A 14186-nucleotide genomic window follows, 5' to 3' on the forward strand; every position below is an offset into this window, starting at 1 on the left:
CAAACACAGAAAGGGGCCTATATTGGAGACCAAAAGTCGTCTGGGACACTGCTTAGGATTTTAACAAATTTAATATCTTATTTCTAGTTACTACTAATGTGAAAACAAGACAAAATATGATTGTTACTAACTTGACTGTCTTAATTGTCAAATAATTTAACTGACTTCAATTGTTGTACAACTTCATGGGTATGCTCTAGGCATAACCTTTTACATCAAATAAACAGTGGATTTCTGCTGTTCTGGGCCTTTAACCATCTCTCTGACTTTGTCATTCACACAGGAGAGAGACGGGACAGTCGTGGATCCTCTGGGGATCCTCAACAATATCATGATGCTGACGAGGCAGAGAAGAGTCTCTCCAGATCAGAACTCCTCAAGAAACACCAGCAGATACCCACAGGAAAGAAACCTCACTGCTGCTCTGACTGTGGGAAACATTGCAAATCTTCATCAGTTCTTAAAATACACCAGCGAGTACACACAGGAGAGAAACCTTACAGCTGTGATCAATGTGGGAAGAGTTTTACTAAATCAATTAATCTGAAAACACACCTGAGAACACACACAAGAGAGAAGCCTTACAGCTGTGATCAGTGTGGCAAGAGTTTTACTCAGTCAACCAACCTGGTATCACACCAGAGAACACACACAGGAGAGAAACCTTATAGCTGTGATCAGTGTGGCAAGAGTTTTACTCAGTCAAGTAGCCTGGTATCACACCAGAGAACACACACAGGAGAGCAGCCATATAGCTGTGATCAGTGTGGCAAGGGTTTTACTCGGTCAACCAACCTGGTATCACACCAGAGAACACACACAGGAGAGCAGCCATATAGCTGTGATCAGTGTGGCAAGAGTTTTACTAATTCAAGAAACCTGGTATCACACCAGAGAACACACACAGGAGAGAAACCTTATAGCTGTGAGCAATGTGGGAAAAACTTTTCCCGGATAGGATACCTTAAAGGACACCAGAGAACACACACAGGAGAGAAACCTTATAGCTGTGATCAATGTGGGAAGAGTTTTACTCAGTCAAGCAACCTGGTATCACACCAGAGAACACACACAGGAGGGCAGTCATATAGCTGTGAGCAATGTGGGAAAAGTTTTTCTCGGATAGGACACCTTAAAGGACACCAGAGAACGCACACAGGAGAGAAACCTTATAGCTGTAATCAATGTGGCAAGAGTTTTACTCATTCAAGCAACCTGGTATCACACCACAGAACACACACAGGAGAGAAGCCTTATAGCTGTGATCAGTGTGGCAAGAGTTTTACTCAGTCAAGCAACCTGGTATCACACCAGAGAACACACACAGGAGAGCAGTCATATAGCTGTGAGCAATGTGGGAAAAACTTTTCTCAGGGAGAAAGCCTTAAAGAGCACCAGAGAACACACACAGGAGAGAAGCCTTATAGCTGTGATCAGTGTGGCAAGAGATACTCTCATTCAAGTGGTCTGATTAAACATCAGAAAATACATGCAGGAGATTCACAGAGTGTAGAATGATCTCCAACACCAGACCTGGGTAGTAGAACACAGAGTGTGGAATGATCTCCAACACCAGACCTATTTACATCAATTCACATTTTATTGGTCACATACACTTGTTTAGCAGATGTTATTGTGGGTGTAGCAAAATGCTTGTGTTTCTAGCTCCAACAGTCCAGTAATATCTAACAAGTAATATCTAACAATACACACAATCTAAAGGAATGGAATTAAGAATATATAAATATTTGGACGAGTGATGTCAGAGCTGCATAGACTAAAATACAGTAGAATAGGATTGAATACAGTATATACATATGAGATGAGTAATGCATAGACTAAGATACAGTAGGATAGAATACAGTATATACATATGAGATGAGTAATACATAGACTAAGATACAGTAGAATAGGATAGAATACAGTATATACATATGAGATGAGTAATACATAGACTAAGATACAGTAGGATAGAATACAGTATATACATATGAGATGAGTAATACATAGACTAAGATACAGTAGAATAGGATAGAATACAGTATATACATATGAGATGAGTAATGCCAGATATGTAAACATTATTAACATGCAGGAGAAGGAAAGATAGTGATGGTGCTCAGTGACATTGTTGCAAATGGTGGGGAACAACCAATTTTAGCATTTTTTATAATTTTACCCTCGTTTTTTCTCCCCAATTTCGATATTGTGATATTGCGTAGGCTTAAACACTGGTATACACTGATTTATAAGGCCATATTGGGTAAAATGCCGTTTTATCTCTGTTCTTTTTTAGGTAAATAAATATCAATTACGGTCCCATTCTCATTTGCTTCTAACAGTACCAAAAATTAGAACAGGTCATGGTAGAAATAGTTTTAGTTACTCAGCTCCGTGGTCCTGGAATTCTCTCCTGAACATTTAAAAATTTGATGATCTAGTTTCGTTGGTTGAGTTTAAATACGTCATCGATGTATATATCATAGAAGAGTGTAATTGTTTTTAGGCCAGCTGTTTTTAGTCAAGACGTTCGTGTTTTTAACGTAAAATGTTTTTGTTGTAATATATGTGTGTGTTTATAGTTGTGTTTAATGTTGTGTTAGTGTGTGTTTTTGTTGTAATATATGTGTGTTTATAGTTTTGTTTAATGTTGTGTTAGTGAATGTAAGTTGTTTTGTCTGAAACCTTGTTCCCCCTGCTGCTATTGGACCAGATCTCTCTTGGAAAAGAGATGTTATCTCAATGAGAAAAACCTGGTTAAAAAAAGGTCAAAAAAATATATCTATATTGTCTCATCGCTGAAACTCCCCAACGGCTCAGGAGGTGGAGTCATGCGTCCTCTGAAACATGACCCGCCAAACCGCGCTTCTTAACACCTGCTTCTTAACACCTGCCCGCTTAACCCGGAAGCCAGCTGCACCAATGTGTCGGAAGAAACACTGTTCACCTGACGACCGAGGTCAGCCTGCAGGCGCCACAAGGAGTCGCTAGAGTAGTAAAGCCCCCCCTGGCCAAACCCTCCCCTAACCCAGGCACCACAAGGAGTCACTAGAGTAGTAAAGCCCCCCCTGGCCAAACGCTCCCCTAACCCAGGCACCACAAGGAGTCGCTAGAGTAGTAAAGCCCCCCCTGGCCAAACCCTCCCCTAACCCAGGAACCACAAGGAGTCACTAGAGTAGTAAAGCCCCCCCTGGCCAAACCCTCCCCTAACCCAGGCGACACTTGGCCAATTGTGTGCCACCCTATGGGACTCCCGATCACAGCAGGTTCTGGTACAGCCCGGGAGTGGGATTTTGCCATTTATTTCTGTTATATCAACACACTTGACACTCTCAACTATAAATCTGTTTGGCACCATAGACATCTAGTGACCACTTGACAATAATGTTCCATACAACGTTGTATTCCATGTTTGAGAGGTCTGTCATTTTCATTGAAGACAATCAAAGTTAACATTCCATAAAAGTTAATTTAAAGGCTGAGTCTCAAATAGTCGCCTGTCCCTTTTAATAGCCGGGCGATGGCCCACATTATAGCAAATACATTTTGGGTCTAAATTAAATGAGCTACTATGATAATTTAATTACATGTTTTAAATAAAATGTCCATAATATCTACATTAATAGTGGAATGATAGTATTTCACAATATTGCTTCACATTTGTATTTTATTTTGTGTCAAAATCTCTATTTATTTAGACTGTCTTCTGTTGTGAAGATGTGAAAACCCTCCCTCTCTGCCATCGGTGTCAGTGAAAGCCGCGGTCATCTCTTTCTCAACCAACAATGGCAGACTGGGGCAAGCAGCCAATGTAGAAATCTACACTCTTCAATCAATTTCAGTTTATGTTAGAAAACAAGTACTGAATAGCGTACGGAATTACTGTACCATCTAAATCGAAAATATATTTTCAATTTAAAAAAAGTAGTTTTTACCGCTGTTTGAAGTTGGTGGACGAAACTGAAAGTAAAATAGTCTCCACTATAGTCCGTGCTATCTGGTATCCTTCAGACGTCCCTACCCCACTGACCTCTCCACCATGTTACAGGGAAGTGTGATGGGGGGAGTTTGGAATGCAGACTAGTTGATGCAGTTCACCATGTTACAGGAAGTGTGATGGGGGAGTTTGGAATGCAGACTAGTTGATGCAGTTCACCATGTTACAGGGAAGTGTGATGGGGGGAGTTTGGAATGCAGACTAGTTGATGCAGTTCACCATGTTACAGGGAAGTGTGATGGGGGGAGTTTGGAATGCAGACTAGTTGATGCAGTCCACCATGTTACAGGGAAGTGTGATGGGGGGAGTTTGGAATGCAGACTAGTTGATGCAGTTCACCATGTTACAGGGAAGTGTGATGGGGGGTGTTTGGAATGCAGACTAGTTGATGCAGTTCACCATGTTACAGGGAAGTGTGATGGAGTTTGGAATGCAGACTAGTTGATGCAGTTCACCATGTTACAGGAAGTGTGATGGGGGAGTTTGGAATGCAGACTAGTTGATGCAGTTCACCATGTTACAGGAAGTGTGATGGGGGAGTTTGGAATGCAGACTAGTTGATGCAGTTCACCATGTTACAGGAAGTGTGATGGGGAGTTTGGAATGCAGACTAGTTGATGCAGTTCACCATGTTACAGGGAAGTGTGATGGAGTTTGGAATGCAGACTAGTTGATGCAGTTCACCATGTTACAGGGAAGTGTGATGGAGTTTGGAATGCAGACTAGTTGATGCAGTTCACCATGTTACAGGAAGTGTGATGGGGGAGTTTGGAATGCAGACTAGTTGATGCAGTTCACCATGTTACAGGAAGTGTGATGGGGGAGTTTGGAATGCAGACTAGTTGATGCAGTTCACCATGTTACAGGGAAGTGTGATGGGGGAGTTTGGAATGCAGACTAGTTGATGCAGTTCACCATGTTACAGGAAGTGTGATGGTGGGAGTTTGGAATGCAGACTAGTTGATGCAGTTCACCATGTTACAGGGAAGTGTGATGGGGGAGTTTGGAATGCAGACTAGTTGATGCAGTTCACCATGTTACAGGGAAGTGTGATGGGGGAGTTTGGAATGCAGACTAGTTGATGCAGTTCACCATGTTACAGGGAAGTGTGATGGGGGAGTTTGGAATGCAGACTAGTTGATGCAGTTCACCATGTTACAGGAAGTGTGATGGGGGAGTTTGGAATGCAGACTAGTTGATGCAGTTCACCATGTTACAGGGAAGTGTGATGGGGGAGTTTGGAATGCAGACTAGTTGATGCAGTTCACCATGTTACAGGGAGTGTGATGGGGGAGTTTGGAATGCAGACTAGTTGATGCAGTTCACCATGTTACAGGAAGTGTGATGGTGGGAGTTTGGAATGCAGACTAGTTGATGCAGTTCACCATGTTACAGGAAGTGTGATGGAGGAGTTTGGAATGCAGACTAGTTGATGCAGTTCACCATGTTACAGGGAAGTGTGATGGGGGAGTTTGGAATGCAGACTAGTTGATGCAGTTCACCATGTTACAGGAAGTGTGATGGAGGAGTTTGGAATGCAGACTAGTTGATGCAGTTCACCATGTTACAGGGAAGTGTGATGGGTGGAGTTAGGAATGCAGACTAGTTGATGCAGTTCACCATGTTACAGGGAAGTGTGATGGTGGGAGTTTGGAATGCAGACTAGTTGATGCAGTCCACCATGTTACAGGGAAGTGTGATGGGGAGTTTGGAATGCAGACTAGTTGATGCAGTTCACCATGTTACAGGAAGTGTGATGGGGGAGTTTGGAATGCAGACTAGTTGATGCAGTTCACCATGTTACAGGGAAGTGTGATGGGGGAGTTTGGAATGCAGACTAGTTGATGTAGTCCACCATGTTACAGGGAAGTGTGATGGAGGAGTTTGGAATGCAGACTAGTTGATGCAGTTCACCATGTTACAGGGAAGTGTGATGGGGGGAGTTTGGAATGCAGACTAGTTGATGCAGTTCACCATGTTACAGGAAGTGTGATGGGGGAGTTTGGAATGCAGACTAGTTGATGTAGTTCACCATGTTACAGGGAAGTGTGATGGAGGAGTTTGGAATGCAGACTAGTTGATGCAGTTCACCATGTTACAGGAAGTGTGATGGGGGAGTTTGGAATGCAGACTAGTTGATGCAGTTCACCATGTTACAGGGAAGTGTGATGGGGGGAGTTTGGAATGCAGACTAGTTGATGCAGTTCACCATGTTACAGGGAAGTGTGATGGGGGAGTTTGGAATGCAGACTAGTTGATGCAGTTCACCATGTTACAGGGAAGTGTGATGGGGGAGTTTGGAATGCAGACTAGTTGATGCAGTTCACCATGTTACAGGGAAGTGTGATGGGGGAGTTTGGAATGCAGACTAGTTGATGCAGTTCACCATGTTACAGGAAGTGTGATGGGGGGAGTTTGGAATGCAGACTAGTTGATGCAGTTCACCATGTTACAGGAAGTGTGATGGAGTTTGGAATGCAGACTAGTTGATGCAGTTCACCATGTTACAGGGAAGTGTGATGGGGGAGTTTGGAATGCAGACTAGTTGATGCAGTTCACCATGTTACAGGGAAGTGTGATGGAGTTTGGAATGCAGACTAGTTGATGCAGTTCACCATGTTACAGGGAAGTGTGATGGGGGAGTTTGGAATGCAGACTAGTTGATGTAGTTCACCATGTTACAGGGAAGTGTGATGGGGGAGTTTGGAATGCAGACTAGTTGATGCAGTTCACCATGTTACAGGGAAGTGTGATGGGGGGAGTTTGGAATGCAGACTAGTTGATGCAGTTCACCATGTTACAGGAAGTGTGATGGGGGGAGTTTGGAATGCAGACTAGTTGATGCAGTTCTCCTAACTTCCACATGGGGGAGACATTCTACATGTAGCACCTTTAGTGCTGAATGAAACAGGTTCAGGTACATTTACCACATATGAAACGTATACTAGTTGGCTGCTGCTACAGGCCTCCTTGTGCTGATGGGAAATATCTTGATGGAATCTGTCAAATGTTGGATAAAGTATCTGATGAAAACAGGAAAATGTATTTTGGGGGTGATTTGAATATTGACTGGTTTACCACCACCAACTGTCCACAGAGGAAAAAGCTTCTTTCTGTGGCCAATGGTGGTAACATAACCCAAGGTGACAATACCAACCAGAATGTTAACTAAGTCTGATACCATATCATCAACCTGTATTGATCATAACCCAAGGTGACAATACCAACCAGAATGTTAACTAAGTCTGATACCATATCATCAACCTGTATTGATCATAACCCAAGGTGACACTACCAACCAGAATGTTCACTAAGTCTGATACCATATCATCAACCTGTATTGATCATATTTTTACCAACATGGCTGAACATTATTCAAAAGCTGTATCAGTGGTGATCAGAACTTGGTGACACTCAAGAGAAAAACACAAATACCAAAGATCCTAAAGTAACCTACCCAAGGCCCTACAAGAGGTTCAGCCAGGACTCATATACCAAAGACTGATCCTAAAGTAACCTACCCAAGGCCCTACAAGAGGTTCAGCCAGGACTCATATACCAAAGACTGATCCTAAAGTAACCTACCCAAGGCCCTACAAGAGGTTCAGTCAGGACTCATATACCAAAGACTGATCCTAAAGTAATCTACCCAAGGCCCTACAAGAGGTTCAGCCAGGACTCATTTGTGTTCAGAATGTGCGATGGCTGGAAGAGTGTAGTGAGGATGATCCTGAAAGGGCACAGAGTGTGTTTATGAAATGATTTATGAGTATTGTTGATAAGCAAGGCCCCATTCAGAAAACAGACTGAGGTCAAACGATGCCCCAGGGATTGATGAGCTGAGAAATGTAACGGTTCAACGTAATGAAACCAAAAAGGTAGCGGACAGATCTGTCTGATGAGCAAAGTTATTGTAAATGAATACATCTAGTGACCAAGCTAGACCAGTTATTGTAGATTAATACATCTAGTGACCAAGCTAGACCAGTTATTGTAAATGAATACATGTAGTGACCAAGCTAGACCAGTTATTGTAAATGAATACATCTGGTGACCAAGGTAAATAGAAAGGATATTATCATCACTAAATCAAGGCTGATGGACAACATCTATGGACAACTTTGATTCAACACAAGTGGCAGACATGTTTTAATTCCTACCCATTATGACATTCATTACCAAAACCACCTGACATTGCAAATTACTTGAATTACTATTTGACGGGTCAGGTGGACACATTGAGAAATGAGTCCAACTGACGGCTCCCTGAATCATACTGCAGAGTGAAGGAAAAGCAGCCAACAAGTGCTCAGCATATGTGGGAACTCCTTCAAGACTGTTGGAAAAGCATTCCAGGTGAAGCTGGTTAAGAGAATGCCAAGAGTGTGAAAAGCTGTCAATAAGGCAAAGCGTGGCTATTTGAAGAATTTCAAATATAAAATATATTTTGAATTGATTAACACTTTTTTGCTTACTACATGATTCCATATGTGTTATTTCATAGTTTTGATGTCTTCACTATTATTTAATCTACTATGTAGAAAATAGTAAAAATAAAGAAAGCCCCTTGAATGAGTAGGTGTTCTAAGACTTTTGACCAGTAGTGTATATTATGTTATATAATAAATATGTAATAACATTAAAACATAACTGTTTGTCCTTATAGGGAACCAGATTGTGACTACAACTCAGTTACTAAGTCTTTAACAACACTGTGTTGTTACACTGGTGAGTAAAAACTCATGCTTCCTACACTTTAACTTGTCTGAAAATAAAATATACATTTTACTCAACTGCGTTACCCACTCCAGTCAGCAGATGGCGGTCTGGGAATTTAAGGTAATACTGTTGGTGTGACGTATAATCTAGTGGACGGAACGCTTCTTTCAACAGCAGCAACAGTTAATCAGATACCTCGGTAGCTTGCTACACAAAATAGCCGAACCAATAAAGCTCTTCAGATTTCTGTCGTCTAGTTAGTTATCCGATTTAATTTCATATTTACGGCGTTGTTGTTATTTGTTAGCTAGCGGGCTGGTTAAGTTAGCATTAGCCTAGCTAGCTAACATCTCCGACCATGAGTTCACTAAGTTACTCTCCTCCTGCTAAAGAAGAGGCCTGCTGGACGGAGAAAGAAGCTCTCGTCAAAGCGGAGGAGGAAGAGAAGGCTGTTGAAATACAAAAACAAGTAGAGGGTGAGGCTGTTACGGTGAAAGAAGAAGAGAGAGACGTTTCAGTTAAAGAAGAGGAAGACGCGTTCAGAGTGAAAGAGGAGGAGGAGGGGGAGATGGCTGTCACATCCAAAAAGGAGGTGGAAGAAGAGGAGGAAACTAGACATCTGGGCCCGGTTTCCCAAACGCATCTTAAGGCATCCAATAATGAACTTAGCCATAAGATGGTTTTGAGAAACCGTTCCCTGATTAACACTAGTAAGTACTGTCTTAAATACAGAGGCACAAACTCTGCAGTTGTTGAACTGATGTGTGGTGTTAAAGGGGAAATCTGCATTAACTACATCAATTTTTGGACTTTTAAATTATTTATAGCCATTGATTCTTGAAGAATATAACACATGCCTCATGAGCTTAGTTCAACTGTTGTACCCCATCAGAACCCCAAATATGCTTTTTTACTCCAATGTTTAGAAACAATGTAAATCAACACTGTATAGCCTCTGTCTATGCATTTGAGACTAGTTACATTTCTCCAGACCCATCCATCAGCTTATTACCAAAACAGTGTTTGAACTGCAGATTGGTTGATTGATTGATGTGTTTTTTTTAAAACAGCAACAAAATGGCTGCCCAGAAACTTGGCGTAACAGTAACATCTTGGCGTAACAGTTATTAGGTGTTGGTTTGACAGTCACTGGACCCAGGTTTGAGTTCAGCTCAGGGCTACCCCCTGAATTCACTACACTATGAATACAAGGACTGGCCATCCATGATGTCGTAATGATAGTTTAACCAGGTTTCTAGGCTATATAGTATATTCTAGAATTCATCCATGATGTCATAATGATAGTTTAAGCAGGTTTCTAGGCTATATAGTATATTCTAGAATTCATCCATGATGTCATAATGATAGTTTAACCAGGTTTCTAGGGTATATAGTATATTCTAGAATTCATCCATGATGTCATAATGATAGTTTAACCAGGTTTCTAGGGTATATAGTATATTCTAGAATTCATCCATGATGTCATAATGATAGTTTAACCAGGTCTCTAGGCTATATAGTGTATTCTAGAACTGCCAGTGTAGATTTCTTGTGGAGGCAAATTATTAGAGCTGTTGATAAGTCATTTGTATAATATTCAGCCAATTTTTTTCATGCCATTACGTTAAAGGCGAAACATACCTAGATTTAATTACGTTCATGAATTGGTTTGAAACCTTTGTTTTAAAACCTTCTCAAAGTTGTTCCCTTGACGGATTTGTAGAAAACAGTTTGTCGTAAAACACTTTTTTTATTTATTTAAATGTAACCTTTTATTTAACTAGGCAAGTCAGTTAAGAACAAATTCTTATTTACAATGACTGCCTACCCCGGACGACGCTGGGCCAATTGTGCGCTGCCCTATGGGACTCCCAATCAAGGCCAGTTGTGATACAGCCTGGATTTGAACCAGGGCGTCTAGTGACGCCTCAAGCACTGAGATGCAGTGTCCACTGTGCCACTCTGGAGCCCCAAAATCATGTTATAGGCCTACATTTGCACACAGGCCAGGTAGACTAGTCCTACTTCTATATGTGTAATCAGGTGTGCGTCGTTACTCAACATTGACAGGAGTGTTTCAAACAAAAGACAATGAATAAATTGACAAAACTGACGCGTCTTGAGGGGTCAGGTCTGGGTGGTCTGCCATGGGCCTTTTCATTTAGTATCAGTTTGGGTCGGCATGGGGAATGATTGTATTTCCCCATAGTATGTTGTACCGAAGTTGACCGACTAAAAGGGAGTGTAAGTTAATGACTATTGTTGGATTCTAAACTTTGAACATATTAAAGACATGATAGATCAGACGCAGAGTATATAAAGGACTGAGATCTGTAGAAAGACAGAGTGGCTGTGGAATGTGCTGGGTGGACGGGAGGAGATCACAGGATTGCTTTAGGGGGAGCGGATGGACATCTGTGGATTAGGCGAAGGAGGGGTTGAGGTCAGGAGGTCAGGTCAGATACCCTGAAGGGAGTAATAAGGGTTTAGTATCCTGTTACCCTCTTCCTGACGAAACCAGAAGATGTAATGATTGGATAGGAGTGTCCAAAGTGGGGTATATATACTTGTGATGGTGAGAACATGTTTTGTCTGACTTACAGCTGTAATGACCCTTTGGGAAGAATTAAACTTGGTTAACCTCTCTGGGATTTGTCAACCAAGAGTCAGCCAGTGAAATTGCAGGGCACCAAATTCAAACAACAGAAATCTCATAATTAAAATTCCTCAAACATACAAGTATTATACACCATGTTAAAGAAACTTCTTGTTAATCCAACATGGATTTAATAGTATGTTGTACCTAGTATCCCTCCTTCAGGGAACAGTAGTTATATTCATAACGTGTGGATTTAATAGTATGTTGTACCTAGTTTCCCTTCTTCAGGGAACAGTAGTTATAGTCATAACATTACTCTTGTCATATGATGAACTTCAACTTAAATACTGGATTTTGCTGTCGGACAGTTTTTTGTATTCAGATCTCTGAAATGCTCTCTAACTACGTAACATTTAGTGTCTCCTTATGTTACGCTGGGAAAACAGTTTTCATGGGAACAGAAATCCTAAATCATTTCAGAGTTTGCTAAATCCAGTGGTTCTAACCGAGAGTCATCTTAACTTTGTTGACAACACCCAAATGGATACTGTCATTAATGTGGTTCTTCAATAATTACACGTCATTCTTAATACTGTAGCTGTTTAGTTACAGTCACATGTTCAACTATCATCAGCTGATCCAGGAAATAATTTTCTGAATGACAAACATCACGACATGCAACAACAACCAAAGTGCTTCTTCATTCATTACTCTGGTAAAGACAGTTATGCCGTGCTCCACGTTGGATCCAACATCCCTAACAAATTCATTTTTATACTGCGTTATTGTCTGCTTGATTTACAGTAGGGTCTCGTTAGTCTGTTTGCACACAGAGATACTTAGCTCATAATGTGTAGAGAACTGTTCCTTGGTGGATAGGCTATTGTACAACACACACAGCTATTTTCCTTTATTCAGGACATTTAGAATGACAACACATTACAGAGTAGCCTAGTGGGATTATTCACAAAATTATCTGGTGATCAGGTTATGAAATGTCATGACAAAGACATTTTAATTTCCTAGTTTCACCTGAAATATTAAATGATTTATAGTCCTAGGTCTATGTTGTTGTTAGGTGAAGTTATGGGTCCTACAGTAGGTCTATGGTATTGTTTGGTGAAGTTATGGGCCAATTTGTTAAACACTTAGTGTACAAACCCTCATTGTCATAGCCTTCCCTGTGGCTCAGTTGGTAGAGCATGGTGTTTGCAACGCCAGCATGGTGTGTGCAACGCCAGGGTTGTGGGTTCGATTCCCACGGGGGGCCAGTACAAAAAAAATTAAATAAAATGCTTGAAATAAAATGTATGCATTCACTAATGTAAGTCGCTCTGGATAAGAGTGTCTGCTAAATGACTAAAATGTAAATGTAAATGTCAGGCTGATGGCAAAGCTAGCCATAGAGCATTTTACTGGTTGAAGTGTTTTTTAAAGTATAAATCAGTTGATTTGCGACACTAACACAAACATTATATTAAGCAGGAGATTCAAGCAAGCCTAACAATTATAATCCAAAAGTAATGTGAAATGCACTCATGAGCAACCTGGAGGCTATTTTTGCTGTCAGTCTATGAGAACTCTCCTGAGTTTCCCCCACGGTGGTGAATTAGTGAATAGACACAGAGCTTAATGTGACTTTCCTTGAGTAGCACTCCTGATATTGCGCTGTAATATTCAGAATACATTGTGAAAAACTAAAATCTTTGCTCACCATTTTTGCTCCAGGCAGATATACTACATTCATAACTAGCGGTTTCCTCATTACCAGATATACTACATTCATAACTAGTGGTTTCCTCATTACCAGATATACTACATCCATAACTAGTGGTTTCCTCATTACCAGATATTCTACATCCATAACTAGTTGTTTCCTCATTACCAGATATACTACATCCATAACTAGCAGTTTCCTCATTAGCAGGGAGGTGTTTCTGCAATCAAATTGTGTGCGCATTGCCCTCATGCCCCGATTTTACTGAACACAGAACGGGGCCTATATTGGAGACCAAAAGTCGTCTGGCACACTGCTTAGGATGTCAACAACTTTATTAACTTATTTCTAGCTACCACTAATGTGAAAACAAGACAAAATTACTTGTTGCTAACTTGACTGTCTTAATTGTCAAATCATTTAACAGACGTCAATTGTTGTACAACTTCATGGGTATGCTCTGGGCATCACCTTTTACCTCAAATAAACAGTGGATTTCTGCTGTTGTGGGCCTTTAACCATCTGTTTAACTTTGTTGTTCACACAGGAGAGAGACGTGACTATCGTGGATCCTCTGGGGAGCCTCAACAACCTCATGATGCTGACGAGGCAGAGAAGAGTCTCTCCACATCAGAACACCTCAAGAAACACCAGCAGAGACCCACAGGGAAGAAATCTTACTGCAAATTGTCGTCAGAACTTAAAATACACCAGCAAGTACACACAGGAGGGAAAGCTCACCACTGTTTTGATTGTGGGAAGAGTTACTCAAGAGCAGATGCACTGAAAGTACACCTGAGAATTCACACAGGAGAGAAATCTTTTGGCTGTGATCAATGTGGGAAGACATTTACTGTGTCAAACTCCTTGATAGTGCACCAGAGAATACACACAGGAGAGAAACCTTATAGCTGTTATCAATGTGGGAAGAGTTGTACTACATCTAGCCATCTAATTGTACACCAGAGAACACACACAGGAGAGAAATATTTTATCTGTGATCAATGTGGGAAGAATTGTAATACATCTAGCCATCTAATTGTACACCAGAGGACACACACAGGAGAGAAACCTTATAGCTGTGGTCAATGTGGGAAGAGTTTTGGTCAATCTGTCCATTTGACAGTGCACCAGAGAACACACACAGGAGAGAA

General features: G+C 41.2%; 1 long non-coding RNA gene across 1 annotated transcript; it reads left to right on the forward strand.

Moving 5' to 3' along the window:
• The first annotated feature begins 6786 nt into the window (after positions 1 to 6786).
• On the forward strand, positions 6787 to 7423 carry LOC115183210 (uncharacterized). Its single transcript, XR_003874000.1, has 2 exons — positions 6787 to 7140; positions 7212 to 7423. It is a non-coding gene; the product is annotated as an uncharacterized LOC115183210 (long non-coding RNA).
• Positions 7424 to 14186: the final 6763 nt, after the last annotated feature.

This window comes from Salmo trutta, unplaced genomic scaffold (genome assembly GCF_901001165.1).
Source record: "Salmo trutta unplaced genomic scaffold, fSalTru1.1, whole genome shotgun sequence".
In the NCBI taxonomy this organism is placed as follows: domain Eukaryota; kingdom Metazoa; phylum Chordata; class Actinopteri; order Salmoniformes; family Salmonidae; genus Salmo; species Salmo trutta.